This window comes from Carcharhinus amblyrhynchos, chromosome 7 (genome assembly GCF_965287045.1).
Source record: "Carcharhinus amblyrhynchos chromosome 7, sCarAmb.v2.hapA, whole genome shotgun sequence".
In the NCBI taxonomy this organism is placed as follows: Eukaryota; Metazoa; Chordata; class Chondrichthyes; order Carcharhiniformes; family Carcharhinidae; genus Carcharhinus; species Carcharhinus amblyrhynchos.
Window position 1 is genome coordinate 16926299 of NC_137330.1, and position 16062 is coordinate 16942360.

Genomic DNA, 16062 nt, shown 5'->3' on the forward strand with positions numbered 1-16062 from the left:
TGGGGGTCAACGGGTGCTATTCGGATTGGCGGATGGTGACTAGTGGAGTGCCCCGGGGTCGGTGCTGGGGCCTCAGCTTTTTACCATTTATATAGATGATCTGGAGGAGGGAACCGAGTGTATGGTGTCGAAATTTGCGGATGACACCAAGATTGGGGGAACGGCAAATTGTGCGGAGGGTGTGGAGAGTCTGCAGAAGGATCTAGATAGGCTGGGCGAATGGGCCAGGAAATGGCAAATGGAATTTAATGTTGGCAAGTGTGAGGTGGTCCACTTTGGAAGGAAGAATGGTAGGAAGGACTATTACTTACGTGGCGAAAAACTGCAGCAGGCGACGGTGCAGAGGGACCTCGGGGTCCTTGTGCATGAGTCACAAAAACCCAGCTTGCAGGTGCAGCAGGTGGTCAGGAAGGCGAATGGGATGCTGGCCTTCATAGCGAAGGGGATTGAATATAAAAGTAGGGAGGTCTTGCTGCAGCTGTATAGGGCATTGGTGAGGCCGCAGCTGGAGTACTGTGTGCAGTTTTGGGCGCCGCACCTGCGCAAAGATATTTTGGCCTTGGAGGGAGTGCAGAGGAGGTTTACTAGGCTGATACCGGAGTTGAGGGGGTTGAGCTATGAGGAGAGGCTGAATGAACTAGGCTTGTACTCGTTGGAGTTTAGAAGAATGAGGGGAGATCTCATTGAGACGTATAAGATGATGAATGGGATGGATAGGATAGAGGTGGAGAGACTCTTCCCGCTCAAAAAAGACAGTAGGACTAGGGGGCACAGCCTCAAGATAAAGGGGGGGCATTTTAGAACAGAGTTGAGGAGGAACTTCTTCACTCAAAGGGTGGTGAATCTCTGGAATTCTCTACCCGTTGAAGTGGTGGAGGCTGCCTCGCTAAATATTTTCAAGAAGCGGGTTGATGGGTTTTTGATAAGAGAGGGGATTAAGGGTTATGGGGAGAGGGCCGGAAAGTGGAACTGAGCCATGACAGATCAGCCATGATCTTATTGAATGGCGGGGCAGGCTCGAAGGGCCAGATGGCCTACTCCTGCTCCTATTTCTTATGTTCTTATGAATGGAGAGTTCTGGCCTCAGACAGAGCATATAACAGCACACACAGTTCATGCACAGCACACAAGCGGTCTCAACCGGGATCTTGGGCTCATGTCGCACTATCTGTAACCCCCCATGACTTGCCTGGGTTTGCAAAACCTCACTTACTGTCCTGTCTGGAGACAATACACATCTCTTTAACCTATGCCTAATGCTCTTTCCACTCACATTGTCTGCATCTTTAAGACTTGAATAGTAGGTTGGGTGTAAAGACTCGCATTCCAATCAGTATTCTGTAAACTGTGTGCGCTGTTATATGCTCTGTCTGAGGCCAGAACTCTCCATTCACCTGACGAAGGGGCAAACCCCAAAAGCTTGTGAGTTTACTATCAAATAAACCTGTTGGACTTTAACATGGTGTTGTGAGACTTCTTACTGTGTTTACTCCAGTCCAACGCTGGCATCTCCACATCATGTCTGATCCTTCAATCAGGCATGGAGCCTTTGACACTGCATAGAACCCTACAGTGCAGAAAGAGGCCCTTCAGCCCATCAAGTCTGCACCAAACACAATCCCACCCAAGCCCTACCCCCATATCCCTACATATTATACCCACTAATCCCTCTAACCTACGCATCCATGGACACTAAGGGGCTATTTCTTAGCATGCCAATCAACCTAACCCACATATCTTTGGACTGTGGGAGGAAACTAGAGTATCCGGAGGAAACCCACGCAGAGATGAGGAGAACGTGCAAACACCACACAGACAGTGACCTGAGCCGGGAATCGAACCCAGGACCCTGGAGCTGTGAAGCAGCAGTGCTAACCACTGTGCTACCGTGCTGCCCACCCCAGCTGAGCACACAGTTTTAGCTGCATGTTAACTGCCCATGCGTAGCGTAGCTCCTAACAATGGAGTTCGGATGAGGCCCCAGTTGATAGAGAGGCAGAGAGATTGACTATGGGCCTTTCTTCTCGAGAGTTAATTCTGGCAGGTGCAGGAAGACGATGGGGTTTGATACACCACTTTATGTGCCCTCGCCCCCTGTAAGCTTGCCACCAGTAACAGCACAAGATTCTACACTGTGGCCGACCAGGAAGGTCAGAGTGCATCGCGAGGTTGAAATTGAACTGGTACACAATGTCTCTAGCACAGTAATTAACATGCTAAATACCTAATTAGACTATTTTACTAAACTCACAAGCATTTTTATATTTTGTTAACCGTGTTAGATTCTTTGCAAGCTCTTGCTCCTGTGGAATAGATAGGGAGCTTCAAGCTAGCTCTCAAATCCACTCTTCCCTCCTGACTGATGCATGGAATACAGATAATGTGAATTAAATGGAATCAGAGAAGGGTGTTTGATCATACCTTCATCCATCTGTGGACTATCCCTGGAGCAAGATGCTGTTGAAACCTCTGCAGTTCACAGAAGCTATCACATTAAAAAATAAACAGTACCACTCAGAAAAGAACACAATGCATCAACAGGAGAAACAAACTTGCGTTGTCCTGTGTGCCAGAGTTATTTCCTCCTGTGTTAGTTCTCAGTCATATGGTTGAGCATTTTTTTCCTATTTGTTTATTTGGCTGTAGGGGAATGATTTGTTCCAATAACAATTCCCCAGGTATTTCTCTTGAAATCAGGTTACTTCCACTGCAGCCACTCTCATCCAAATCATATATCTCTTGCATGCCACTGTGCCTTGAGCTATAAAATATTATAGCAGGCAGCAATGTTAGTCTTATAACAGACTGTACTCAGACAGCTTTCATGCCATTCCAGTCGAACTAACATCTGAAGAAACCACTGCCATAAAGCAGGGCAACGTGACCAATTACATGAGCCAGTTGACTCAAAATCATGTACTTGAGTACAAAATTAGACATCAATTTTTTTAGCAAACCTTTATTTGTAAAAGGCTGCTTTTAATGCCCTATATATACATTTTCACAAAGGCAGAGTTTTGTATCAGCAATGAACAAAGAACAAAGAATATTACAGCACCCTCTACCTTTCCGTGGACCATATCCCTCTATTCCCATCTCATTCATGTATTTGTCAAGACGCCCCTTAAAAGTCACTACCATTACCGCTTCCACTACCTCCTGCGGCAATGAGTTCCAAGAACCCACTACTCTCTGCATAAAAAAATCTGCCTCGTACATCTCCTTTAAACCTTGCCCCTCACACCTTAAACCTGTACCCACTTGTAATTGACTCTTCCACCCTGGGAAAAAGCTTCTGACAATCCACTCTGTCCATGCCTCCCATAATCTTGTAGACTTCTATCAGTCAAAGAAGACAGAGGGTAGCAGTGGAAGGGTGTGTTTCTGAATGGAGGGCTGTGACAAGTGGTGATCAGTGCTAGGACCTTCGCAGTTTATAATATTTGGAGGAAAATGTAACTGGATTGATCAGTAAGTTTGCGGACGACACAAAGGTTGCTGGATTTGTGGATAATGATAAGGACCATAAGAGGATAAAGCAGGATACAGATCACTTGGAGACTTGGGCGGATAGACGGTAGATGGAGTTTAATCCAGACAAATGTGAGTAATTTATTTTGGAAGTTCTAATACAGAAAGGAAATATACAGTAAATGGCAGAATCCTTAAGAGTATTGATAGGCAAAAAGATCTGGGTGTATAGGTAAACAGGTCACTGAAAGTGGCAATGCAGGTGGAGAAGGTAGTCAAGAAGGCATACGGCATACTTGCCTTTATCACTGGGATATTGAGTTTAAAAATTGGCAAGTCATGTTGCAGCTTTATAGAACCTTAGTTAGGTTGCACTTAGAATATAGTGTTCAATTCTCGTTGTCACATTACCAGAAGGACGTGGAGGCTTTGGAGAGGGTTCAGAAAATATTACCAGGATGTTGTCTGGTATGGAGGGCATTAGCTATGAAGAGAGGTTGGAGAAACCTGATTTGTTCTCACTGGAACGATGGAGGTTGAGGGGAGATGTGATATGAGAGGCACGAACAGAGTGGATAGTCAAAAGCTTTTGCCCAGGGGGAAGAGTCAATTACTAGGGGACATAGGTTTGAGATGTGAGGGCAAGGTTTAAAGGAGATGTACGAGGCAGATTTTTTACACATAGAGTGGTGGGTGCCTGCAACTCATTGCCGGGGGAGGTAGTGGAAGCAGATACAGTAGTGGCTTTTAAGAGGCATCTTGACAAGTACATAAATAGGATCGGAATAAAGGGATATGGTCCCCGGGAAGGTAGAGGGTTTTAGTTAAGTCAGGCAGAACAGTTGGTGCAAGCTTGAAGGACCAAAGGGCCTGTTCCTGGGCTGTAATTTTCTTTGTTCTTTGTTTGTTCTTTGTCCATGGAGACAACATCTACTGCCCTACCCTCATCATTCATCTTCGTCACTTCCTCGAAAAACTCAATCAAGTTCGCGAGACACGACCTCCCCTTCACAAAACCATGTTGTGTCTCACTAATGCATTCACTTATTTCCAAGAGGGAATAAATCCTGTTTCAAAGAATCCTCTCCAATAATTTCCCTACCACTGATGTAAGGCTCGCCAGCCTGTAATTACCTGGATTATTCTTGCTACCCTTCTTCAACAAAGGAACAACATTGGCTATTCTCCAATCCTCTGCGATCTCCCCTGTAGCCAGTGAGGATATACAGATTTCTCTCAAGGCCCCAGCAATTTCCTCCCTTGCCTCTCTCAGCATTCTGGAGTATATCCCAGTAGGCCCTGGGGACTTGTTTATCTTAACAGTTCCCAAGAACCCTAATACCTCCCCCTTTTTAATCTCAACATGACTCAAATTATCTATACATCCTTTCCCAGACTCACCATCCACCAAGCCCTTCTCTTCGGTGAAAACTGATGCAAAGTACTCATTTAATACCTCGCCCATCTTGTCTGGCTCCACACATAGATTCTCTCCCTTGTCCTTGAGTGGGCCAACCCTTTCCCTGGCTACCCTCTTGCTCTATATAGATGTATAAGTTGCAATGCTTTTGAGGATTTCCCTCAGTGGAAGAGTTATCTCCTGTTCAAATAGACACGTATGAACACCATATGAGGCCTACAATTCCATACAGTGCATACTGTAACCAAATAGGTGTTGTGGGAACAAAGAACCTTTTATGGCATTTTGCCGAAATGCATTAGAGACGACTCACCCAAAACATTTAAACTGGTGGACAAGAATTGACAAATCTGAGGAACACACATTTGTGATAGTCATTAACAGAGTAACACACTAAATAATCTCCCTGATGGAAAATTTCTGGATCCTATGGATGGATATTCTAAAATAAATGTCTTGGCATTGAGTATTATTTCTGTTGACTCATTTCATTACACCCTTACTGCTGTAAACAAACAACATAATCATGACTTTATATTCTTATGTCCAGAATGCCAGTGTTAACAGGCCAAGCGTGCCTCACTTGATATCATTAAGCGTGTCCATTAAACTGCTTCATAAATACACACATGCATCCCTGGGATTGCATACTTCAACACATGAAATACTATAGAAGCATCTGTTACGTTGTAAGTGTATGTCCTAAATAATTGTGACTCGCAGCAAGACATGATAGATAACTCCACTCCTGAGGTTAAACATAACTTAGTTTCAACTTTATTGCTTGTGAGTTATCACCATGGCCTCATATTTGTCACAAAGTGGCTGTGACATTGCTTAAGCATGTTATTTATTATTCTACAAAGTGAGAAGCAAAAATGGGAAGGGAGAAAAGGCATTTTCTCTTTGAAACTGTGCAACTCCCAACTGCCATTGCCAAAAGCCTGATTGTCTGTTGGCTGCAACCAGCATGAAGTAACATCAACACACTATGGGAATGTCTATTGAGCTCCCATTTGGATAGCAAGTATTTTACAAAAGCAGCGAAATCTGTGAATTATGTACATATTGTAAGTACATTGAGACAGCACCTCAAAAAGCAGTAAAACCTACTCCAGGTTGCAGTGGGGGGCCAGATTTTCCTGCATGAGATGATAAAAGGAAACACAGAAACTAGAAGCAGGACGAAGCCATTTGGCTCTTCGAGCCTGCTCTGCCATTTAATATGATCATGGCTGATCATCAAATTCAATAGCCCCCTATATCTCTTGATCCCTTTTGCCCCAAAGCCATATCTATTTTTTTTTCTTAAAAATCACACAATGTTTTGGCCTCAATTAGTTTCTGTGGTACTGAATTCCACACATTCACCACCATCTGGGTGAAGAAATTTCACATCACCTCAGCCCTAAAAGGCTTACTCCTGATTCTCAAACTATGACCTCTAGTTCTGGACTCCCCCACTATTGGGAACATGCATTCTGAATCTACCCCGTCTAAATCTATTAGAATTTTATAAGTTTCTATGAGATCCTCTTTCACTTTTTTAAACTCCAGCAAATATAATCCAAACTGACTTAGTCTCCCCTCATATGACAGACCTGCCCTCCTAGGAAGCAGCCTGGTAAACCTTTGCTGTTTTCCCTCAATAGCAAGGACATCATTCCTCAGATAAGGACACTAAAACTGCACACAATACTCCAGACGTGGCCTCACCAACACCCTAAACAAATGCAGGAAAGCGGATTTGATTCCGGGTCGCAAAATCAGAACCAGCAATGAATTTTTTTAATACAAAAAAATCTTGTCTTCAGAGCTCATACGGACTTGAAATATTAACTCAATTTCTGTCTGCGTGGACACTGCAGTTTTTCCAACATTCTCGGTTTACATTCTTATGATTATTTTTCCCTCTGGATTGAAGCCTTAATTAGGTAATGTCATCCAACTAGACTGCACGGAGTGGGGGAAAATAATATGAGTCACATCTGGAAGGTGCAAGGTAAAAATGCTCCTGTAAATATTTCTCCGAAGTGATCCTGTATTTCATTTGCTGCTTCCAAACCATGATGTATGCATAGTTTTCTTCATAGAATCATAGAATCCCTACAGTGCAGGAGGTCATCATTCAGCCCATCAAGTCTGTACTGGCCACAATTCCACCCAGGCCCTATTCCCATAACCCCTCAAATTTACCCTGCTAATCCCCCTGACACTAGAGTTAATTTAGCATGGCCCATCAACCTAACCTGCACATCTTTGGATTGTGGGAGGAAACTGGGGCACTCGGAGGAAACCCATCACACTCTAGGAGAGAATGTGTAAACTCCACACAGACAGTGACCCGGAACTGAACCTGGTAGCAGTGCAAACCACTGTGCCACTATGACGCCTTGCTGCCTTTCCCAAACCTGGCATCATTGAGGACATTGCTATGCATCCTCCCTGTTGAAAGCTTAATTGTGTTGGAACACACTATTATCTCTTCCTATGTATTTATCTTAACAAGTATTTCCCTTCTTGCCACCTTCAATAGCTCTATTATATCACAAAAACATGGAATCATAGAACCCTTCCAGTGCATAAGGATGCCATTTGGTTCATCAAGCCTGCATCATCTCTTCAACAGAGCATCCCACCCAGGTCCTGTCTCCCGCATATCAGACAGAGGAGCTGATTCCCAAATGAGCATTCCACTTCTTCAGTGCTTAAAAGCAGCAAGATCAGTATTTGGCCCTCACACTTCTTACAATTATGTCTGTTTGAAGACTGTGCGGTGTCACAGCTTGGGATGCAGGATTCAGACTTGGGAGTTGGGTTGGAGCAAAGCCTGGAACCTAATTGGAGTGCTGGCCCTATCCGTCATGGAACAAGTTTGGTCTAGTTTCAAACAACAGCTTTTCCTCCAATGCGGGCTCAGCCACTTTACCCTTCCTGGTAGCTCTCAATGAAGCTAATGCCAAAACTTTTCTTGCAACAATTTTCTAGTTCCTTGCACCATCTTGGGTTGGTCTGCCTCTATAATCATAGAATTCCCACAGTGCAGAGAGAGGCCGTTTGGCAAGGTACCGCATGGTAAGTTATTGTACAAAGTTAAATTTCAGGGGGTCCAGGGTGAGGTATCTAAATGGATACAAAATTGGATCTAAATGGATACAAAAGAGAATGTCTGGGGTGCGTGGGATCCTTCATTATGCTGGCTGCTTTGCCGAGGCAGTAGGAAATGTTGACAGAGTCTCTTTTGTCAATATCTCAATTTTTATTTACACACAAGTTAGATGTGCAAAGTGACTAAAGCTACATTATTGATATTTAATGGTCTCTTTGATATTTTCATAGATTTGTAGGAACACTAACTTTTTGACCAAAAAATTAAGAACAGACTATTTTTCTCAACAGTTTCACACATGCCATTGTTATCATAGGGTTCATTGGTTCTGTATATTAGCATAAGTAAAGAAGGAATAGTATTGGAGCTCATGGGGTAAATGGGGACATGAGTTGGCATCAAGGCTATCAGGAGCCAGAGGATGTGTGGGGAAATTAGTTGACATTATGTTGGCTGGAGGAAGTTGAGGAATGAATAGCACCAACCTACCTTTCACAAAGTTCCTGAATCCAGACGATGGTTTAGTAAGACAAATGAAAGTGGTAAGCCAGAAATCAGGTCCTGCTGGCTATTTTTAGAAGGCTCCAATGTTCTTCCAACTCTGTGAAAACCTGCACCATTATGTCTGCAGTAGCAGAAAACGTATTTTGTTGCATAGATGTATTTGCTATGTTTTTCCAGAACCACTGAATATGATTTGACGATTTTCTTTATAAATTTTGTTTTTTTTTGGTAGAATTTGTTTCTCTAGATTATCATTGATCAACTTCTTGTTCTTTAGGTGATAACAGCATTGAGCAAGATCTTTCTATTTCAGATTTCCTTCCTCACTTATTCAACCAATGTACACTATATACAGAACCAGTGAACTGTATAGTAACTGTGACATGTGTGAAACTGCTGAGAAAGAATTGTTCTTAATCTGAAGGGAAGGGAGCATGAGCTTCTGCTCAAACTTTTACAAAACCCCATACTCATGAATCTATAGCTTATATTAGTTGTAATTTAGTTTTTCACAAATCAGACGCAAGATAAAACAAAAACTGAAAATACTGGAACGATGCAGCAGGTTGGGTAGTATCTAACAGAGAGAAAATTGAGTTAACATTTCAAGTTTGTATCTTCAGACTCTGAGTCTGAAGGCTGGTGGCTTGTAGTCCCACTCTGGACCTTGAGTGCCCTGGGTTGTTATATCCATGAGGGAGTGCTGCATAATGGAGGTGCCATTCTTTTGATGGGATGTTAAACCAAGGCCTGAATTCATTATCAGGTGAACATAAAATATCTGACAGTACTCATTGAAGAAAAACAGAGAAGGTGTCCTGTTCAATGATTATTCATCAACCAATGTGATCAAATTATATTGTGCTTAATTCCATTACCTAAGGCAAAAAAACAGTCACTGCATTGGTAGCATCTGTCTGTTGGGACTTCTGATTCCCGGTTGTTCATGGTTAATGGGCAGTAGTCGTTGGTTGACTGAAACCATTAGGGATGAGCAAAAATTGCTGGCCTAGCTAGTGACTACCACATTCTGCCAATGAATAAAAATATCACAACTGGACACAACCTAAATCTGGCTAACAAAATTGGGGGGAGGGGGATAAGTTCTTTCCAGCTGGTTGCTGGTTAGTTTCTGGTTAACACCAGGTTAATGCCAGTTGCTCCAGTTGGGATCTGATCTGGTTACAACTGCTTTTTCCTTCCGGGATTTTGATTTTGATGGAATCTCGTTGTGCACAAATTCCGTGCCCTATCTCTGTACTCTTCAGTAGTTAGCTACACTACAAAAACACCTCACTGGTTGTACCATCCAAGGACATGAAAGGCTTCACATAAATACAATTTTTTTTCTTACAAATGTTGTATTTCTTGCATCTAATTTACTCCCCTCATTCTGGGATCTGCTTATCTGCATAAGGCTTGAAGCAATCATTAATGAAGCCTGGCCACACTTGCAGCTTTGACTCTTCTTTTGCCCAAATACCACAAGTATGCTCTGACAGAATTTGTAATGGGAAATTGGAACAGGGTGGATTTTGTTGCTTTCTTCTTAAAAAAAACTTGTTTGATTGATGGCTTTATGAGCTTTTAATGAATGTATTAGTTTTTCATCTGTTTTTTATGAATATAGATTGTTCAGCATGGAAATCTGAAACAAAGAAATCTTGCTCCGTGCTTTTACCACTCAAAGAACAATCGTAATTTGTTCATTAAATTAGCTTTAGTGGTTATTGCCATCTGTTTGCATTTAGGCTGGTAGGTAATTGAGAAGTTATTACTGCTGAGAAGTAGTCAAGAAACAATTGCTTCAGTGAATAAGGTGGTGTATGTTCTCTTAAGTACCCACTCCTATTTCAAAATTGCGACAAGAGGGGAGCATGATGTGTGGTTCCCATATGGTTTAGAAAACAAGTGTCAGCTTGTTAATTTGTTGACTTTGATATGCTGCCATTACTTTGATGAAAACATAGGAAATATTTTATTCCCATTGCCAGGAAAAGGGATAAAATAACCCAACTCTTTGTCTGAATTGTGTAATTTGATTAGACATTTGGGCCCTCTAAGACATGTACTTTGATCTACTCGTTGACAGGCAAGTTATACTGCTTCAATAACCAACTGTAGAGAATGTACGATGCTGATATATTGGGGTTCAGTGAATGCATCGAGCTAACTCTACTGCATTCATACAAGCTGCAGCACCAACACCATCAATTTCTGACTATGACCTGCACAGTTGGTGATTCAAATGCTGGGGTAGGCATGAAACTTGGTGAGTGAGCTCTACTGTTGTCCCATGAACCTCTTGCTGAAGATCCTGCCTGATCGTTCAGCCAAATAGCCAATGCATCCTCTTCAAAGAACTGACTACCATGGATGAAAAAATGGATTTCTCATGAGGAGTTGACTCATTTTGTTCACCCTCTAACTAGAGAACTATTTATGCCCCCCTGCCACCTCCCCCTTGTGTAAGTGCTATCTTCAATTGTACAAGGTCTAAATAGCACCTATTCTCGCAAACAACACAGGAACATATTGATGAAGCATTGACTCTTTGGATAGCTACTAAAAAATACCTAGATCACAGTTGGAGGCAAAGTAGTTTATCTGTTATCTTGACTGTACTTGAAGGGCATGTTATGGAGAATTAGCTAACAAGCTGGGACTGATATATTGCTGGAATTTCAGCGTGAGATAATTGGTCTATAATTGCCACTCCAAAGGCCTGAATTTTGCAGAATTAATGACAACAAAACTGTGTTAGCATTCACCCTCAGTATTCTTCTAAAACTGACACCAATTTCTGGAATCCCTATAAGTGCAGCGTTACTAGGAAATCCAGAATGGATTCTGAATTTCACAGTGGGGTGTGCTTCTGCAACCCCAAGATTGCAATCAATTAGAGATTGGTAAGCTGACAAAAAAAAAGTCCCCTCATATTCTATTGGTCTCTTTGCAAAGGCGCATGTTGATGAATGTGGTGTAACTGAGTTTTTTATGATGCAATCACCCGAACTCTACCATCTCGCCCGCCACGAATCAGAGTGGGCAAGGGTCCGACAACGGAAATCTTGATTGATCTTGGGTTTGAATTTCCAGTGTCATTTGAGCGAGGTCATAAAATCCTGCCCAATATATTCTTTACTATGATTGAACAGTCATATTGGCCCCTCTAACTCATTTTATTTTTGTGAATGCCAAGTTTCTCCATTATGATAAAAATAATATTATCATAAGTTGATGTTTCATTTTATTCTCATTTATATGTCACAGTATTTAATTTTCCATGAAATTTTAACTAAAATTAAAACATTCAGTACATTTTACTGCCTGATTTGCTGTCTATACAAATACTTCAATGTGATTAGCTAATTACCCTGTGTTTGGTGATATGACTCGCCAACTTTTAGGGCGTTCAAATGGTCAGTGGATAGGCATATGGATAACATTGGAATAGTTTAGGTTAGAGGGTCATTAGATTCGTTCCACTGGTCGGCGCAACATCGAGGGCCGAAGGGCCTGTACTGCGCTGTAATGTTCTATGTTCTATATTCTACTAGTGCTCGACACATGCAGATTCCTGTAAAATAGTGACAAATTCAAACCGACGTCATGAAAGGGAAAATCTAACCACAGAGGTCCCCCAAGCTGCCTCTACTCTTCGTGTCCTTGAATACAAATAAGGCAAGTTCCAAACATTTCATTGTTTCATTCACCACTCAAATCACTGTAGCTCTTCCCTAATGCTATTTCTTGCACTGTATTAAACGGCATCTCAATCCTTCTGAAAGTCAGATATCAGGTTGGGTGGAATCTGGGGATTTTGGATTAGAGCTAGAGAAATAGTGTCATAGAGGTTTACAGCATGGAAACAGGCCCTCTGGCCTTGTCTAAGCTGCCCTTTTTTTTTGAAACCACTAAGCTAGTCCTAATTGCCCACGTTTGGCCCATATCCTTCTCTACCCATCTTACCCATGTAACTGTCTAAATGCTTTTAAAAGACAAAATTGTACCCGCCCCTACTACTATCTCTGGCAGTTTGTTCCAGACACTCACTCACCATCCTCTGTGTTTTGCCTTTTTTGTGCCTTGGTAACGTATGGCACAACATTTAGCAATTAATGTGTTTGTGCTGTCAGATCCCTTCATTCCTCTGTTAAATTTAGATATGCCCCTTCATCAAATAAATTGCCTCTCTATTCTTCCTTCCAAAATGTACAACCTCAAACTTATCTGTCTTAAACTTCATTTGCCCATTATTTGCCTGTTTTGCAAGTTTCTGCATCTTGCTTTGTCCTGTCCATAATTTGACTCAGTCCTACTAACTCTTGTTTTTTGTACATTTCCTCACAGCATGGTTACTGACTTGAGCAGAAACAAGCATTAATCAACCAGTAATCCTGTGCGGACAAAGTAAGTGCATAACTGCTTCTTCATGTATCTCAAAAATTACTCTTTTTGATTTGTATAGAATCAGTGGGAATCAACTATTGACAAAAAGTCTACCCCATAGTCTTGAACAAGGCTGACATTGTGTCAGATGTGTCCCAACATGAGTGACAAACCTTGTCAGTTCCTCTCTTAACAGGCCAGAGCAATTCCTGCAGAGATGTCTTTCTTGGCGGTTGATTGTGAGCAATCACGTTCTTCTTCTGAAGCCATTCTTGCTGTGTTATTCAAAATGAACAACCAATCCTAAACTTAATCACCCAGCAGGTCAGTCAGCATCTGTGGAGTGAACAGACAAGATGACATTCCTTGTATAATCCTTCATCATGTTCACTTGACATGATGTTGACTGGCCTGCTGTGTGTAATGACCATTGTCAACTTTTCTTTCAGACTTGTAGATTTTTCATATGCTTTTCATTCAAATCCACTCAGGACTGGTTGAAGAAACATCGAAAGCAACTTGCATTTTTATAACACCTTCAGATAGTTAACATACAAAGGTGATTTACAGAGTGCAAAATGGAAACATCTGGGTAGGTGACCAAAAGCTTTGCCAAAAGTATAAGGAACTTATTCAAGGAGAAAGAGAGAAAGTGATGGTGAGGTTTAGAGGGGTAATTTAAGGCTGAAGACTAAGGCAGCTGAATAATGGAGCAATGAAAGTTGCGAATATATGAGGTCAGAATGAAAGGAGCGCAGAGATCTCAAAGATTTGTACGACTCAAGGTGGTTACAGAAATTGAGAAGGGCAGATCCATGGAGGAATTTGAAAACAAGGATACAAATTTTAAGATCAAAGCACTTGAGTATTTGACTGTTTAAAATAAACTTCATTATTCATAAAGAGGGGGAGCTGGAAAGCACAGAACTACAGACCAGTTAACATCTGTCGTAGGGAAGATGTTAAAAGCTATTCTTAATGAAGCTATCACAAGGTAATTACATGATCATCACTTGGAGTCAACATGGTTTTGCCATGTTAGGAAATCATGTTTCGCCAATTTATTGCAGTTTTTTGAAGGAGTCACATTGCCGCGGATGAGGGGAAACAGTGATGTACTATAGTTAAAATTGATAAATTCCCACATCAAACGTTATTGAGGAAAATAAAAGATCATGGTGTGGGGATAAAATATTGGCATGGATAGAAGATTGGTTACCTAACAGGAAATACAGATTAGGCATAAATGGGTCTTTTTGAGGATGGCAAGATGTAACAAGCGGTGTGCCACAAGAATCTGTGCTGGGACTGCAACTATTTACAATTTATATCAATCACAAAATGGATAATCTTATTAATTGGAGAAGCAGACTCAAGGTGCCCATTCAGCCCCTCAGACTTGCTTCTCCAATTAATATGACCATGACTGACCTGATGGTAACAAAGCTGCATCCTGCCTACCCCAAATAATCTATCAACCCTTGCTTACCAAGAATCTATCCAGCTCTGCCTGAAGAATAGGTTTACCAGGATGTTGCCTGGTATGGAGGGGAGGTCATATGAGAGAGACTGAGGGATTTGGGGTTGTTTTCGCTGGAAAGGAGGAGGCTAAGAGGGGATCTTATTGAAACATATAAGATGATTAGAGGTTTAGATAGGGTGGATAGTGATAGCCTTTTTCCTCGGATGGAGAATGCTAGCACGAGGGGGCATGGCTTTAAATTAAGGGGTGGTAGTTATAGGACGGATGTCAGGGGTAGGTTCTTTACCTAGAGGGTGGTGAGGGATTGGAATGCCCTGCCTGCTGCGGTTGTAAATGCGCCTAGTTTGGGGGCGTTTAAGCGATCTATGGATAGGTTTATGGACGAAAAGGGATTGGTTTAGATTAGTGGGTCAGTGTTTTTTTAAAAAAAAAACTGGTTGGCGCAACATCGTGGGCCGAAGGGCCTGTTCTGCGCTGTAATGTTCTATGTTCTATCCAAAGACCCTAATTCTACTGTCTTTTCAGATAGAGAGAGCAAGAGACTCACAACTCTCTGAGTGAAAAAATTCTCCTAATTTCAGTTTAAATGGGTGATCCTTTATTTTTAAACAGTGACCCCCAATTTCCCCCCCCCCCCCACCTTGTTCTAGAATCTCCAACAAGATCCTGTCCACATCCACCCTGTCAAAATCACTCAGGATCTTGTATATTTTAATCAAGTTACCTCTTGTCCTTCTAAACTCCAGTGGGTACAAGCTTAGTCTATCCAACATTTCCGCATGAGACAACCATTCCTGAACCTTCACTGAACTGCTTCCAATGTTTTGCATCATTCCTTAAATGAGGAGACCAATACTGTACGCATTGTTCCAAAGGTGGTCTCACCAATGTACTGTACAATGGAATGATAACCTCGGTACTTTTGTAATCAGCTCTCCTTCCAATAAATGACAACATTCTATGAGTTTTCCTAATCATTTGTTATGCCTGCATACTAGAATTTGGGACTCATTTCTTTGTTTGCAAATCTAATTGGAATTTAAGGCTATCTAGGATTGCAACAGGATCTTGATCAAATGGACCAGTGGGCCGATGAATGACAGATGGAGTTTAATTTAGATAAATATGAGGTGATGCATTTTGGTAGATCGAATCACGGCAGGACTTACTCAGTTAACAGTCGGATTTTGGATAACAAAGAAATCTAGGAGTACAGGTCCATAGCTCCTTGAAAGTGGATTCATAGGTGGACAGATAGGTGAAGAAGGCTTTTGGCATGCTTGGCTTCATTGGTCAGAACATTGAATATAGGAGTTGGGACATCTTGTAGAAGCTGTACAGACCATTTGTCGGGCCACACTTGGAACGCTGTAGTTCTGGTCACTCTATTATAGAAAGGATGTTATTAAACTAGAAAGAGTGCAAAAAAGATTTACTAGGATGAAACCGGGACTTGATGGTTTGAGTGGTAAAGAAAGGCTGGATAGATTGGGATCTTTTCCCCTGGAGCGTAGGAGGCTTAGGTGTGATCCTATAGCAGTCTATAAAATAATGAAGGGCATAGATATGGTTGATAGTCAACATCTTTTCCCAAAGACAGGCGGCAAGTCTGAGAGCATCGGTTTAACGTGAGATGGGAGGGATACAAAAGCCAGTCGTTTCACTCAGAGGGTGGTAAGTGTC

The 16062-nt window shown here is 41.8% G+C and overlaps 1 protein-coding gene across 3 annotated transcripts in view; it reads left to right on the plus strand.

Moving 5' to 3' along the window:
* The window catches only part of LOC145344813 (uncharacterized), a 1415987-nt gene that overhangs the window by 370088 nt on the left and 1029837 nt on the right, over positions 1-16062 (plus strand). For 2 of the 3 annotated variants that reach the window (XM_080191980.1, XM_080191983.1), the window contains exon 3: positions 12858-12917. The exons of the other annotated variant lie outside the window; for it this stretch is intronic. The gene's annotated coding sequence lies outside the window, so the exon portion shown is untranslated. The remainder of the gene's footprint in view (positions 1-12857; positions 12918-16062) is intronic. 3 annotated transcript variants of the gene reach the window in all.